Source organism: Rattus rattus, chromosome 1, assembly GCF_011064425.1.
Source record: "Rattus rattus isolate New Zealand chromosome 1, Rrattus_CSIRO_v1, whole genome shotgun sequence".
Taxonomy (NCBI): domain Eukaryota; kingdom Metazoa; phylum Chordata; class Mammalia; order Rodentia; family Muridae; genus Rattus; species Rattus rattus.
Genome location: NC_046154.1, coordinates 85,466,167 through 85,483,635, shown reverse-complemented (window position 1 = coordinate 85,483,635; position 17,469 = coordinate 85,466,167).

Sequence of the window (17,469 nt, the reverse complement as noted above, 5' to 3'; positions counted from 1 at the left end):
AGAATGCAAATCGACCCATTCTTATCTGCTTGTACAAAGCTCAAGTCCAAGTGGATCAAGGACCTACACACAAAACCAGAAACACTCAAACTAATGGAGGAAAAAGTGGGGAAGAGCCCTGTACACATGGGCACAGGGAAAAATTTCTTAAACAGAACACCAATGGCTTATGCTGTAATATCAAAACTCAACCAATGTGATCTCATAAAATTACATATCTTTTGTAAGGTTAATATCCAATATATACAAATAACTCAAGAGTTCGACTCCAGAAAATCAAATAACCCTATTAAGAATGGGATACAGATCTAAACAAAGAATTATCAATAGAAGAATATTGAATTGCTTAAAAGCACCTGAGGAAATATTCAACATCCTTAGTCATTAGGGAAATGCAAATCAAAATAAACCTGGGATTCCATCTCACCCCAGTCAGAATGACTAAGATCAAAACCAGGTGACAACAGATGCTGGCGAGGATGTGGAGAAAGAGGAATACTCTTCAACTGTTGGTGGGATTGTAAGCTGGTACAACCACTCTGGAAATCACTCTGGCAGTTTCTGAGAAAACTGGACATAGTTATAGCTGAACACCACCTAAACCACCCCTGGGCATATAACTGAATGATGCTCAAACATATAACAACATATAACATATGTCCCACTACATTCATGGCAGCCTTATTTATAATAGCCTAAAGCTAGAAAGAACCCAGATGTCCTTCAATGTAGGAGTGGATACAGAAAATGTGGTATATTTACACAATAGAGTACTACTCAATTATTAAAAACAATGACTTCATGAAATTCTTAGGCAAATGGGTCGAACTAGAAAATATCATGCTTTGGGAGTAACCCATCACAAAAAGATCTTATGCGCGCGCTCACTGATAAGTGCGGATATTAGCCCAAAGCTTGATTTACCCAAGATACAATTCAGACCATAATAAAGATATCCAAAGAAGACAGGGACTAACGTGTGGATGCTTTCCACCTTATAAGGGGGAACAAATACAAGGAGGGAAACATGGAGACAAAGTGGAGAAGAGATCAAGAAAGGCCATCCCAGAAACTGCCCCACCTGAGATCCATCCTATATAGATACAATAGACCCAGACACTATTACTGATGCCAAGAAGTGCTTGTAAATAGGAGTCTGATATTTCTGTCTCCTGAGAGGCTCTGACAAATACAGAGCTGATTGCTTGCATCCAACCCTTGGACTGAGCATGGAGTTTGCAATGGAGGAGTTAGAGAAAGGACTGAAGGAGCTGAAGGAGTTTGCAACCCATGGGAAGAACAACAATATCAACCAGAGCGCCCAGGGGATAAACCACCAACCGAAGAGTACCCATGGAGGAACCTATGGCTCTAGCCACATATGTAGCAGTGGATGAGCCTTGTCGGGCATAAATGGGAGGAGAGATCCTTTGTCCTCTCTGGCTCGATGCCCCTGTGTAGAAAATGACTGGGCGGAGAGTATGGAGAGTGGGGGGGAACACCCTATTGTAAATAGGGGTAGGGAGGAATGGGATATGGGATTTTCTGGGGGGCTTCCTAAGGCAAATCCGGGAAATGGGATAACATTTGAAATGTAAATAAATAAAATAATAAAAGAAATAAAACAAAACAAAAGGGGAGGGTATTTGCTTTTCTGTTCATGTGATTTTACTTACTGATTCCTTGATCATGCCTCCCAAGAAAATGTCTTCATTATACTTTCAGTAATTTATTAAGACAAGTGAAATTCATTAATATTCTACTTGTGTCATATAATATATAATGAAATAAAGTAATCTCTTGTATATATATGGAACTTAACAATGCAGAGGTTAAAATACAAAGAAATAAATTATAGTAATCATAAGGCTAATGTAAAAAATAAAAAACATGGCTTTATGAGAGACATATTTCTCCTGTTACATGTTAAATCAAAATGTACTGAAGAAACATAAATGATTATCTCTCCGGCCTTAAATTTTGAGTTTAATTCCACGTTCTAAAGGGTGTATAGATGCAGGCCAAAGATGAATCATTTAGGGACCTCAAAAGTTATGAGACTCATAGAAACAAAACATCATCTCTATCTTTCACTATGATTTTCTTTTTTGATTATTTTATTGGATATTTTTTATTTACATTTCAAATGTTATCCCCTTTCCTGGTTTGTTGTCCTTAAGTCCCCAAACCTACCCCACCCTCTTCTTCTATGAAGGTGTTCCCCCACCCACCCACCAACCTCTTCCTAACTACCTGCCCTGACATTCCCCTACCCTGGGGTTGGTGGCGTTCAGCCTTGTCAGGACCAAGGGCTTCTCCCCCCAATGGTGCCAACAAGGCTGTCCTCTGCTCCATGTGCAGCTGGAGCCATGGGTCTGTCCATGTGTACTCTTTGGGTGGTGGTTTAATCCCTGGGAGCTCTGGTTTGTTGGAATTGTTGTTTTTATGGGGTGGCAAACCCATTCAGCTCCTTCAATCCTTTGTGTAAGTCATCCAATGGGGACCCTATTCTCAGTTCACTGGTTGGCTGTGAACATCCACCTCTGTATTTGTCGTGCTCTGTCAGAGCCTCCTAGGAGAGAGCTATATCAGGCTCCTGCCAGCATGCACTTCTTGGCATCAGCAATATTGTCTGGGTTGGTAGCTGTCTGTATATGGGCTGGATCATCAGGTGGGGAAGGCTCTGAATGGCCATTCTTTCAGTCTCTGCTCTAAACTTTGTTTCCATATCTCCTCCTGTGAATATTTTCAAGCACCTATTGACTACATTGGCAAATAACAATCAGTAAGAAAGAGAAAGGATTTTTTTTTTGTCAGCTACATTGCTCTACCCTGACTGATTTTTCTCTTCAGTATCCTTTACCTCTCCATAAATAATGACAGTAAGGTGAGCAGCTGAGATGTAGCAGTTTATAGCTGGTAATTTGGAACAGTCTTTAATTTGAATTTTTAAATGGAAATTGACCCAAAGTATGAGCATTAGGGCTTGTGGGTTTGTCTTTCTTATGATGATTTATTTGGCAGTGTTGACAAAATCCATTGCAGGTCTCTTGGAACATAACACCTTCTCAGCACATAAAGTCATCACAGAGTGAAAGCACAGATTAAGCACTGTGGTGCTAATTGAGCTGCAATAAGGTGCAATGAAGTCATTTTATTTTCAGTCTTCAAATGTTGAGAGCCCTTTGCTGTATTCATTCACTGTACCTTCTATGCAGTTAATGAGGATGTCAGTGATTTAATTCTGAACAAAGGTAAAAGATAAAATGCAGTGTATCTAAGATTTAAGAATATGTATGTATTTAAGTGTACATACGTGTGTGTGTGTGTGTGTGTGTGTGTGTGTGTGTGTGTGTGCATTTGTGTAAGTATGACTGATTGCCTGAGTGTACTTGGGCTAGTTCAGAAATGGGAGAGAAATCAGGGATTCAGTAGTGATTTCCTATGAACTAAGCAAGTTCTCCCACATGTGAATAATAGACATTCAAATTCAAGACTAAATCACCTAAGGAGCTCTGTTGTGTAAAAGGCAACGAGGAAGTACTCAGGACACACTCACAGCTTATACCACCTTCTAACATCTCAGATGTGGCTTGGTCCGTGACACATGCAGAGCTGACAAACATGGGCCTCAGCAGAGGAATATTCTGACCTTAGGATGTTGAAAGCTTCCAGAGGAAGAATAAAGCTAGCTCTGTAGAACATCCATAGGACATTCTTTCTACTGAATGATGTATCCAGAGAGGGACATGGACAAAACATTTTACTTTATTGACCAACACAAGTCTGTTTCTATATCCACTAGAGAAGGTCCCATATGTTAGTAGAACACAGGGAAGGGATCTCAAAGAGGCAACATCCACAGAACTGCCAATGTTGTCATAGAGTTTCAATGATAAATTGGCAGATAATAAGGCCCACAAAGACCTCTAGTCTTGGTTATCCGAGGGAAGGGAACTGACAAGAGGCAGACAGGTTGCTAATTCTTTGGAAAGACACCATAATAACTCAGTCAAAAATCACCAGGTTCTACCTTAATGTATTATTTCTTTCTTCCTTCTTTGTTATCCTTTTAAATTTTTAACTGATTCTCTAAACATAAAATTATACATGTAATATAAATGTGATATTTCTATCCATGCATACATGCATTATGTAATGGTTTGTAAAGTTATATAGATATAACTTCTCAATCATGTATCACTTTAAACAGAAATATTAATAATACTTTCAGCGTGTATTTTAAAACAGGTTGCTATTTTTTTTGCTAACAATAATCACTTTGCAGTACTGAGTTGTATAGAAATCAATCAGTTATTTTTAAACACAAAGATAGTATTCACATAAATCAGAAAAGATGTTCATCATTAAGAATATTTCTAGGGCTGCCTTGCATGGTGACACTTGCCTTTATTCCCAGCACTTAGGAGGCAGATGCAGATGGAACTGTGTGAGTTAAAGGTAAGTGTGTTATACAGTATGATTTTCAGGCCAGCTGAAAGTACATGAAAACACCCTGTCTTCTGAGAAAAGTTATCTAATTCTTGGAAGATAACATTATTTAAAATAATGTGGAGAGGGCTAATAAAATTATATACAATGGGGTTGATTTTCAGAGTTTTAGATTTTTCTCTTTTAATATTCTTGTTTTATAGTTCTTGATCTGCTGGGAGATATCATTTTTACATTCAGGATACTGAGTTCCTAATTGGAGAAATTAATAGTGACGTTTTATTTTTGAAATATAAATTTCTATTAAAGGTAGCTTGGCTTATTCCACAAAACACAGCTGAAACTCACTAAAGTGGAATCCTTAGTCCTTGCTTTTTCCTGAAGTTAGTGAGTTTAGCTTTATATTTAAGATGTTAGTTTTTATTTCAAATCTCTTTAAAATTTATTTTTGTTGCTTAGAATTTTGGAAGTCACCGAGATGGGCAATTTCTTGTGTCCCCTCTTCAGCTCTATGTAAAATTCTCCTTTAAAATGATACAAATCTACACATTGAAGTTTTCAACAATAATTTGTGTCACTGTGTATTTACAAGTACAGATAATAGGACAGAGGAAAGAGAATTAGGAATAGATATAAACTTCTAAACTCAGGTGCATTGCAGTGACACTACATAAAAAAATAATATCTAGAGTTTGCCATGATCTTACTTAAATTACCACAAGACAGAACGTAGTTTTCATTAGACAACAGAAGCATAGCAAGGTTAAATAGCCTGTCTATAGGTAGACGGTTAATGTGCTGAAGAGTTGGTGATTTCTACTACTGCAGCCTTCCCGCATAAATAATATATAATGTCACTATGGGATCATACTACATTATTTCAGGAACAGGATATTTGTGTTGTAGAAGAACCAATATAAATCCACACTTGTGTACTTACCATGTGGTAAATACACATTCAGTTATTCATCCATTCATGTGTCTGTCACTTCTGAAAGCAAAAGACATGTTACCATACTGGTTGGATTGTTTTCTTCACATTTTATTTACTTAAATTTCATAAAAAGTTATTATTTCATTTCAGGAAAACTCAAAAACTCACTGTTATCTTACAGTTCTTATTCCCCAGGAGAAATACAAAGCACCAAGTAGTCTAAATCACTACAGGCTCAGATATTCTATGGATTTATTTGCTAATGAACAAGTAGAAACCAGTCTTAATGAAACTCAAATATTAGTATAATCAGAATTTTCAATTGATGGTTTTCAATGCCTCATCTAGTAAATATGGGTCACCTTAGAAATCACAGTGGGTCACATAAACATATAAAACATTTTGTATTTGCTGAGTAAAATAATATTTTCCATGTGCACTGGGAACTGTGTTTGGAGAATGGACAACTCAGAGCACAATTATTCAAACAACGCATATTCTTAACTTCGCCAGGATAGTTTATGTCCTCAGAGAAATCAATTAATCTACTTCCTTCAATATAGATGTCCTTCTGGCTTTTGTATTGGGTGCAATTTCACTTTATTATTATATTACACCAATAATAACTTTCCAAGCATTTTCTCTGTAGGGAGCAATAAAAGAGGCAGCATCCTGTGTTAGATAAAAATCTGTCATTATATATGACTAAAATGCCATGCATTCTGCAATGGTGAAATGTATTTGTGCATTTTTCATGTGTGATGTGAATCATTTTAAAAGCTATAATCACAACACATCAGGTGCCAATAAATTTTCAATCTGTTAGGCTTTGTTTCTTGGCGAATGAATTTGGGATACAAATATTTTGCAAGTGATTGTGTTTAGTCATGAATATTATTGGAAGTCTGTCGTGCTAACATTTGAGGTGTTTGTTTTTGGAGATTATTTGCAGAGAATTCATGTCCTAGGGAGTTGTGCTTTACTTCAACTAGCTTACTCACCTGCCTAAAGCTCTCTTAATGTTCTCTCTCTCTCTCTCTCTCTCTCTCTCTCTCTCTCTCTCTCTCTCTCTCTCTCTCTCTCTGTATTTGTGTGTGTTTGTGTGTGTGCCTTTGTCTCCTTTGTAAATGTACACCAAATTGCTCGTCAGAAATTTCAGTTTTCTAGTTGACACCATAAAAGAAAGTGTTAGCCTGAGCTCTCTTAACCTTTCTCTTCTTGATTTCATTCTCAGTACTAGACTCTTGGCTACTCCACACCTTAGTCTCTGTACTACTTATAGTTTGTTACTGTCAACAAAATACCATATGCTAGATGTAATTTATTTTAGTTTACTCTTCTAGAAGGAAGGGTTATAATGAAAGGGGAATGCTTTGATTAAACCTGAGAATCACATTTTCAAGAACACAGAGAAAGCAGACATTGTGAATTAGAAGTGGTGTGAGGCTATAAATTTTCAAAGCCTATCTCCACTGATATATATACTTCCCTAAGCAAGCCTATAACCACCAAAACCAATCACTATCCGGAGATCAATACTTGAACCCATAAAGAGCATTTCTTTCAAACTACCTTATTCCTCTATTTAGCCTTGTAGTTTTGGTAGTTATTCATTAATTCCTTTTCACCTTTAAGTCTAATGTTTAGAGCATTCTAGCAACAGTGTATAATAGCAAAATAACAAAAAAAAAATCTTTAAGGTCCCTAATCATGTAATCCAAATAGAGACTGAAGAAGTTCAGTGAAAGTAATCTTTTAGTGCTCAGGATTACAATTGGAAGAAGGCGACTGGGCACGGGTATCATAGTATATGTTCATATGGGGCAATATGTCTATGGCAGATACCAAGTATGGCTGTGAACATGTATGAAGACAGGATCCTAAATTATTACCAGTAAGATTTTGTTTGAGGACCTTATATACCAAAGTAAATTGTGTCTCCTCTTCTCCATAGGAATAGATATTATCTCTAAAATGCTTAAATTATTATGATTGAATTTTTTTCAGTTGTTTCTAGTGAGGGTGGAGGAATGAGCTGGAAAATAGACGGTCAAAGAGATTTCTTGATCAAGTTAGATTCCTTTTTGAGAGCTAATAAAATACTTCTAATCCACGCAGATCAAAAGCTTTGGGAAAATGTACAAAGAAAAATCAACATCTCTAATTTTAGTTTTTTGCTTGTCATTTTATTTTTTATTGATTGTTATAATTATGTACATTTTAAATGTTGTCCCCCTTACTGACTTCCCCTCTGCAAGCCCCCTATCACAACTCCTCCCCCCTGCTTCTATGAGAGTGGTCCCTAACCCACTCACCAATCCTGCCTCACTGCCATAGCATTCCCCTACACTGGGGCATTGAGCCTTCACAGGACCAAGGGCCTTCTCTACCACCCTCTGTTACATATGCAGCTGTAGACATCGGTTCCTCCATGTGTACTCTTTGACTGGTGGTTTAGAACTTGGGAGATCTGGTGGATCTGGTTGGTTGATATTTTTGTTCTTCCTATGGAGATGCAAACCTCTACAGCTCTTTCAGTCCTTCCCTTCCCTCTTCAATTGGGCTCCCTGTGCTCAATATGATGGAACGCTGCAAGAATCCACATCTGTATTGGTCAGGCTCTGGCAGAGCCTCTTAGGAGACAGCTGCATCAGGTTCCTGTCAGCAAGAACTTCTTGGCATCAAGAATAGGGGCTGGCTTTGGACACCTAGGGATGGATCCCTAGGTGGAGCAGTCTCTGGATGGCCTTTCTTTCAGTCTTTGCTCCATTCCTTGTCCTTGTATTTCCTTTAGACAGGAGTAATTCTGGGTTAACATTTTTGAGATGAGTGAGTAACTCTATTCCTCAACCAGGAGCTGTGCCTCACCTCTGGGTATGGTCTTTACAGGTCTTTACAGTTCTCTCTCCCTTTTGTTGGCTATTTAGGTAAACCAACCTTAATCATTTAGAATACATTAAATTTCTTCACATTACTATACCTTGTTTCATAAAAATATATATTTTTATACATGGTTTAGAAGACACAGAATACAAATGCATAACCCTTTTATATGGGCATGATATCAAAAATGTTTTTCAGTAATCTACAACAATGGTTTTAAAGTTCAGGATATAATATAAAATTATTTTGCAAAAAGTATCAAATAAAATTAATATATTTATGACTATACTAGTTCATTATATTATCTCTCATATCTGCACACGTGTACAACTAAATAATTTAATTTTTCAAGCAAACTAACCCTTTCAATACTTTATTCTTAAGAACATATTGAAGTGTCAGAGTTGGAAATGGTTATTAGAAACAAGTTAGCCCATTTTGTTTTTTTTAAATTCAAAAAACTGAGGCAATAAGAAAGCCAGTGATTTATTCAAGATATTTAAGTACATTCATTTGAAGCAGAAAACTGAGTATTGATTTTTCAACATATTCAGTGTTTTAATATATCACCCCCTTCCGAGTCTGTTGGCATGTGTATAACTAACATAATTTTTAATATTTTGTTAACATATTGCAAAATGCATGCATTCATGCATAAATTTAAGGTATGCATTGTACTTTTAAAAATAACCTTTATAAACTGCACTTGTTATTTAGGACATTGCTTGTAATGTTAAGGAAGTCTACCTTTAATACCTCGATATTGCTTGGTATCATTTTTTTCTTCCTCATCATATTTCTTTGTAATGGAGAGTATTTTAGGCAGAATCCTAAATAGCTTCCTCTTGATATATCAAACTTAGGTTGTGTTGTGGAATTTGCAGATATAATACACTTCAGGAACTAAGAAACTGATTTGAGTTGCACAAATTATACACATGGAATTATTTAAAGCATACTAGCCCTTCAAAAGCTACATTTTGAAGGATTTCAAAACACGTATGATGTGGTTGGCACTGTCAATTCAATATAACCTAATATCTGAAAAAGAGAATCTCAGTTGAGGGATTATCCAGATCAGGTTGATCTATGGCCTTGTTTGATTGCTAACTACTATACGATGATATAACCCACTGGGGAGCTAAATTGAGGAATATAAGAATGTTAGTTAGAATGGGTTTGTAAGGGAGATAGAGAGCAACATTTTTTTTCATGGACTCTGCTTAAACTTACTGCTTGGATTCCAGCTCTGATCTCTTTCATTCAGTGATGGACATTGATCTAAAGCATAAGCCAAATAAAACCTTTCTTACCTATGTTGCTTTGGTCAAAGAAGATTGCCACAGATAGAGAAACGAAGTGAGAACAATACACATGGTATGAAATTTCTGAAAATGACTCTAACAGCTCAGAAATAATTCCAATATTTGGCAAATTGGACTGCATGAAAACAGACAGCTTCTGTACCATAAAGAAAATAATCTTTCTAAAAAAAAGAACACACAGAATAGAAAATCCTTACAATATTTATATTTTGAAAAAAATAAAGAATTAAAGGTAAAAGAAAAAGTTTATAAATATCAAGGCAAATGGAATGGAAAGAAATTTTGGAAAAGATGATCGAGAGATGTACTAAAGCCACATGAAAACATGCTCAATATCGACAGCATAGAATCCAGCTACCTCACTCCTGGTAATATGTCAAAGGGAATCTAAGTCATTATACCAGAAGGACAGAAGGACATATACTAATCCATGCTTATTGTGGTATAACTCACCATAGCCTATAAGTTCATACCATCTCACTGAAGGAAGAGAATATGATATGTAGAGGAATGGAATTGCATTGAACCACAAAGTAGACTGAAATGGGTTTTTGTACAAACATGGATACAATAATGGATCATCATTTTAAGTCTCATCATTTCTCTCATGTGTAGGATGTAGCTTTATAAACACACAGGTATGCCATAATATAACTGTTTAGGAATTGAAATTGAAGCAATGAGAGGACATAGGGTAGGACAGCATAGTAGAGAACAAATATGATCAAAGCACAGGATCAACTGAACAAAAATTTCCTTATGAAACTCATGCCTTGTTCCTTGAACATAAACTAATTTTTTAAAAAAGATCTTTTGCCTTGTTAAGCTTTAATGGTCTATTTATTGTATCATGGGTATCCTGAAATTTTATCAGTGAGTATATACCAAGTATGTCCTCTGGAGTTTGGTTTACCTCACCCAGGATAATATTTTTTAGTAACATCCACTTGCCTGCAAAACCCATTGTATCCTTACTTTTAAAAGCTGAGTAGTATTCATTGTGTAAATGAACCAGATTTTCTGTATCCATTCTTTGGTTGAGGGACATCTGGACTGTTTCCTGCTCCGGGATATTACAAAAATGCTTGCTAAGAACATAGTGGAGCATGTGTCCTTGTGATAGGGTGGAGCATCGTTTGGGTATATGTCTAGGAGTGGTATCGCTGGGTCCTTAGGCATAACTTTTGCCAGTTTTCTGAGGAACTGCAAGATTGATTTCCTGACTAGTTGTACTAGTTTGAAATTCCACCAGCAATGAAGGAATGTTCTTCTTTCTCCACATCCATGCCAGTATGTGCAGTGTTTTAGTTTTGGGCTTTGCCATTCTGATTGGTATAAGGTGGAATCTCAGAATCATTTTGACTTTCATTTCCCTATTAATAAAGGAGCCCAAAGGACCAGGAGTATGAATAAAAATATGCAGGAATGGGGGGTGGGGAACAGGGTAAATATCTAGAAAGTCCAAGACACCAGGGATGTGAAAGGCTTCTAGGGCCCAATTAGGATAACCTTAGTTGAAATGCTCAACAGTGGTGAGATGGAAGCTAAAAAGAAATCCACCTCCAGTAAATAGACTTTGATTCCATTTGAGACATGAGTCTACCCACCTATCTTCAAAATTCTTCCTACAGGAAATGTAGAGACAAAAATGGAGCAGAAACTGAAGGAAAGGCCATCCAGACACAAGCCAATATTGAGATATATCTCAATGGAGGGCCCATAGAACACTGACTGGTGCCATGGAAAGGAACCCTAGCATTGCTGGTTTCTGAGCTCTACCATAAGCGGCTGGGACAGAAACAATACAGTCAACCATCAGACTGATTGGGTATAACCTAGGAAAGACTTGAGGCAAAAAGTAGATGGGAATCCCAGAGCCAAATAATGTCAACTAACCAGAGATCGTAACTCACAGAGGCTAAGCCACCAACCATACATGGGCTGGTCCATGGACCCCCACTACATGTGTAGCAGAGATCTGCCTTGTCTGACCTCAGTGGGAGAGGATGAGCATAATCCTGTAGAAAATTGATGCCCGGGGAAGGGGGAGACTGGTGCAGTGAGGTGGGACTGGCTGGGTGGTGGAGCTAAGGGGAGGGGGAGCATGTGAAGAACTCATGGAGGGGAGCTCAGGAAGCAGTACAATATTTGGAACGTAATAAATAAAATAATTAATAAATTTAAAACAAAATAAAACAGCTCCTTTCTCAATTGGTAGTCAAAAAAAAAAAAAGCCACAGAGACTGAACCAGAATATGGCTTTGAAAAAAATTTGTATACATGTAGCAAAACTAAATGCCAACATCTCAGATTCTGCAGTAGCAGAAAGTGACCTCTAACTCAAAACAGCAAGCAAACAGCATACCAGAATGCGATTTTTTATTCATTAATTTATTATTGAGGTAATTTACTTGGTCACTTTACATCTAGATCACATAGTCCCATTGTTCTCTCCCTTCAGACCCATCCTCCCTCTCCACCTCTCTCATTCTGCCATTTCCTTAACTGAGGAGGCTCTCCATCTCTGAGGAGCCTCTCCTTACCATGATTCCCTGGCATATCAATTCTCATCAGGCCTAAAGCATGCCTTTCCACTGAGGCCAAACAAGATAGCCTAGCTAGCACCAAGGAATCTAAAGGCAGACAACAGAGTCTGAATGAGAGACAGTACACAGTCCAATTGTTGGGGAACCCGCATCCTGAATTCAGTCCATGCATGCCCTGTCGTTGGTGGTTCGATCTCTGTGATCGCCGGTGGGTCCAAGTTTGTTGACTCCGTAGATCTTCGTGTGATATTCTCGATTGCTTTGGCTCCCTCAATCCTTCCCCCGACTCTTCCACAAAACTACCTTCAACCCAAAAATTGCCCTGCCTACAAGAATTACAGGAATAAAGATGGAGCAGAAATTTTAGGAAAGGCCAATGACCAGCCCTCTTCCAGCCACACCCCATGAGAAAGAACCAATATTTCACACTATCCATGATACTCTGCTATGTTTTCACACTAAAATCTAACTCAAATGTCACCTGAGAAGCTTCATTTAACAGCTCATGGAAACAGATGAAGAGACTCATAGCCCAACACGAGGCAGAGTTCAAGGAGTCCCTGTATCAGAATTTTTCAAACAAATCTGATGAAATAGCAGACTTTTTTAAACAATCTGATGAGCTTGGAAGAAAGTTCATACCAGAGATTCCAAATGATAGTTTAATGACGGCACCACCCGATTTTGGCCATGAGAGACTTAGTAGAACATTCAAGCAAGGTTGCTGAGACCTCTTACGTACATTATTAATAAGTATATGTTATTACATATCTAATTGTTGATAATTAAATAATTGTTACTTTTTATATATAAATAAAAATTGATTTTAGAGGGTATTTGAGGATGGCTATCCTCCTTCACAGAAGCAAAAGAGCAAAGGAACACTTTCTCCATGTCATTAAAAGGATACGTAAGAATATGGCCGAAATCATCTAATTTTTCCTTGTATTTTTGCATTTGTGAACCAGACTTCTGTGTGGTAGGAACATTTGGAACCCAGGGATTAAATAACCAAACCTTTTCACCTTATATTCCTCCTAGTAAAGTTGGCAGGATGTTTATTTGCTAACCATCTGAATCAGACTATGATATTGAGTCCACATCTTGGACTTTCAGATATTCATGGTATCTTGATAAACCTCACAGTAATTATATTTTATTAGACTTCCAATACTACTTTAATTTTGCCACTTAAGAATAAACCAAACCATACAATCACTAAATAATACATACACCAATTATTTTCTAAATATTTTAGTGACATTTAGTAACCTAATCAGTTTCTTTCCAACCTCAGTTACCTAATGGATTATATTCTGTCCTCATAGTGTCTGTACAAATCTTCCTTAAATAAAATTGCTCTATTTCTGTTCATAATACTATAACCATATCTGTCTATTCAAGCCCAGGGTAAGAAGAATGAAATGCTATGTTGAAAATTATACTTAGTCCATAGTCATTATTTTAATCACAGGTTGTCATCTAAAACAAACTTGCCTTTTATTTTTAATTAATAATCTTCTCACTAATATATATATATATATATATATATATATATATATATATATATATATATGTTTAAATGTGGCTGTCCCAGGAACTGTTTCTGCTAGACATTTAACATTTAAGAATAAACATAGACAATAGACATAACAGACATTTGAACAAACCTAGAGTACCAATACATTTTCACTCTCTAATCCTAGAATATGACCCAGAAGTTAATATGGGTAAATTCAAAAATGTGACTAAGAATGTTACTAGTGGTTAAGTGAATGATACATGTATCTATGATGTAACAGGACTTTAGAAATGCAAATGAGCAGTTATATTTTGCAACCTTACATGTTGCCCTATGGAAAAATAAAACCAGAAATATATGAAAGCAAATCTGATCAGAAAAGAAGATAGAGACTTGTCCCCTTTGTTCTTCTGCATAGTTGAATCTCCAACTATTACTTAGTTTGAGCATATCAGTGGAAATTTCTTTAATTTAAATAGCAAATCTAGATTCCTATAATTTATCACTTGTGAACACAGATTATATTCTATAGTATTATTATACCACAAGCTAGTGGGATATACTCATTTTGGCTACATTTTTAAATATAAAATTTAAAATAAGATCCCAGGACCCAACAGGGAGGACACTAGCAAAAATAACCAAACAAGGTGAGATAGAAACTGTAGAGACCATATCAAATGGATAGGCAGTGCCTCCTAGCTGAGGGATGGAGTCACCATCCTACTTCAAAAAATATTAATCCAGAATTCCTCCTGTCAAAATGAAATACAGGGCAAAGAGTGGAGCAGAGACTGAAGGAAAAGCCATCCTGAGACTACACCACCTGGAGATCCATCCCACTTGTAGACACCAAACCCAGACACTATTGGTGATGTTAAGAAGTGCATGCTGACAGGTGCCCGATATTTCTGACTCCTGAGAGGCTCTGCCAGAATCTGACAAATACAGAGCTGGTTGTTTACAACCAATGCTTGGACTGAGCACAGGAGACCCAATAATGAAGTTAGGGCAAGAACTCTAGGAGCTGAAGGGGTTTGCAACCCCATAGGAAGAACAGCAATATCAACCAACCAGAACCCCCAAAGGTCCTAGGGACTAAACCACCAACCAAAGAGTACACATGGAGGGAACCATGTCTCCAGCTGCATATGTAGCAGAGGATGGCCTTATCTAGCATCACTGTGAGGGGAACCCCTTGGTCCTCTGGAGGCTCAATGAACCATGGTAGGGAAATGCTAGGGAACTCAAGCAGGAGTAGGTGAGCAGGTGGGGGATCACCCTAATAGATCAGGGGTGAAGGGGAGGATAGTGGGTTTGTGTAGGGGAAACTGGAAAGGGAAATAACTGAAATGTAAATAAATAATATAACCAATAAAATAAATTTTATAAAAGAAATGGATTAGAAAATCAAGACATATCCTATTGTTTTTTCAAATTATAATCTATAGAAATAGTATGCATCAAAATTCACTTTTGCTTATTTTAATCTGTGTCATTCATTTCTCCCCCATACCCACCTTCCCCCCATAAGATTTCCCCACACTGGGGGACCCAGTCTTTGCAGTCTGTCCTTATATAGTCTTTGGATAGTGGTTTAGTCGCTGGGAGCTGTTGGTTGGATGGTATTGATGCTTTTATGGGGTTGCAAGCCTCTTCAGTTCCTTCAGTCGTTTCTCTAATTTCTCCAACAGGCAATCTCATTCTCAGTTTACTGGTTGCTTCTAGCATTCACCTCTGTACTTGTCATGCTCTGACTGAGCCTCTCAGCAGACAGCTATATCAGGCTCCTGTCATCATATACTTCTTGGCTTCATAGATATTATCTAGCTTTGTTGGCTGTATATATATGGGCTGCATCCCCAGATGCGGCAGGCTCTGAATGGCTATTCCTTAATTTTCTGCATGAAATTTGTATCCATATCCCCTCCTATGAATATTTTTGTTCACCCTTTTAAGAAGGACTGAGCATCTGCACTTTGGTTGTCCTTCTTTTTGACCTTCATGTGTTCTGTGGATTGGATCGTGGGTAATTCAAGCTTTTGGACTATTACCTACTTATCAATGTGTGCATACCATGTGTTTGTTTGTTTATTTATTTATTTATTTATTTATTTATTTATTTATTTTGTGATTGGGTTACCTCACTCAGCATGATATTTTCTAGTTCCATCCATTTGCCTACGTCTGATAGAGGGCTAATATCCAAAATATCCAAAGAACTCAAGAAGTTAGATTCCAGAGAATCAAATAACCCTACTAAAATGGGTTAAAGAGATAAACAAAGAATTCTTAGCTGAGGAATATTGAATGTCCTAGAAATACCTAAAGAAATGTTCATCACCCTTAGTCATCAGGGAAATGCAAATCAAAACAAACCTGAGATTTCACCTTATATCAGCACCAGTCAGAATGGCTAAGATCAAAAACTCAGGTGACAACAGATGCTGGTGAGGATATGGAGAAAGAGGAACACTCCTCCATTATTGGTGGGATTGCATGCTGGTACAACCACTCTGGAAATCGGTCTGGAGGTTCCTCAGAAAATTGGACATTCCACTACCTGAGGACCCAGCTATACCTTCTCCTGGGCATATACCCAAATGATACCCCAACATACAACAAAGACACATGCTCCACTATGTTCACAGAAGCCTAATTTATAATAGCCAAAAGCTGGAAAGAAACTAGATGCCCTGCAAAAGAAAAATGAATACAGAAAATGTGGTACATCTACACCATGGAGTACTACTCAGCTATCAAAAACAAGGTCTTCATGAAATTCATAGAAAAATCTGTGTCATTCATATGTTACAGTTTCTGCAGACAGGCTGTGAATACAACTGAAGTTGAACAGATGTCTTTTAATATAATGTGTTCGAATTTGATAACACTTAGTAAATAACACTATTTTTAATTTTTATATCAGTTCACCTCTAGTACACACAAATATTTATTGTGATCTATTTTCACATTATGACTTTTCTTAGTGAATTTTAGTTCCAGGAGGTATATATTCTCAGTGGACTGTCCAATATACAAAGTCCTCTGCAAACAGGGATTGTTTTCTTTTCAAATATACATGCCTTTCATTTCTTCATTGAGCCTCAATGTGGTGCTGTTAGCTTTTAATGCTCTGTTCGTAAGAGTAGAGCTAGTGATCATCCTCACACTGCCCATATTTTCAGAGTGAAGGTTCTCAGGCTTTTATCATTTTCTATGAGGTTCACTTAAAGATTTTCTGGAGGTATTATTTTTTTATCAGATTGATGCAGTTCCTCTTTATATTAACTTTCTAGAAAGCCCTGTTTGTCAAAATATAATCTTGAACAGGTACTTATGTGAATGAATTTTAGTTTCAACAAGTTTTATGTTTTTTTGTGGGGACTAGAAATATTTTCTGGATTTTTATGACACTTATGTGCATCTTACCCCTCTTCATTATTTTTCTTGAATTAGCTACTATGTTGTAAGTCTAATAATGAAGTGTTTGACACCATTCCAGGGCTGCACATATACTTTACATATTGAAGAAACATCCTCATAATTTAATGAGGGATACTTTTATGTATTAATGTTATATATATTGAAGACCAGAATCTATTCAGATGTTACAAATGCATGTAGTTGTTGGTATAGTACAACTAGATGGCTTTGAAAGATTATAACGTGCTCTTCAGTGACATTGCTATTTATGGTGAGGTTTTAAAAAATTAATTTTGATTGTCTGGGGAAACTTTATGAGTCAAAAATGGTACAGGCTAGTGAATGTGACTAACACATATTCAACTGTACTCAAGCAATAAA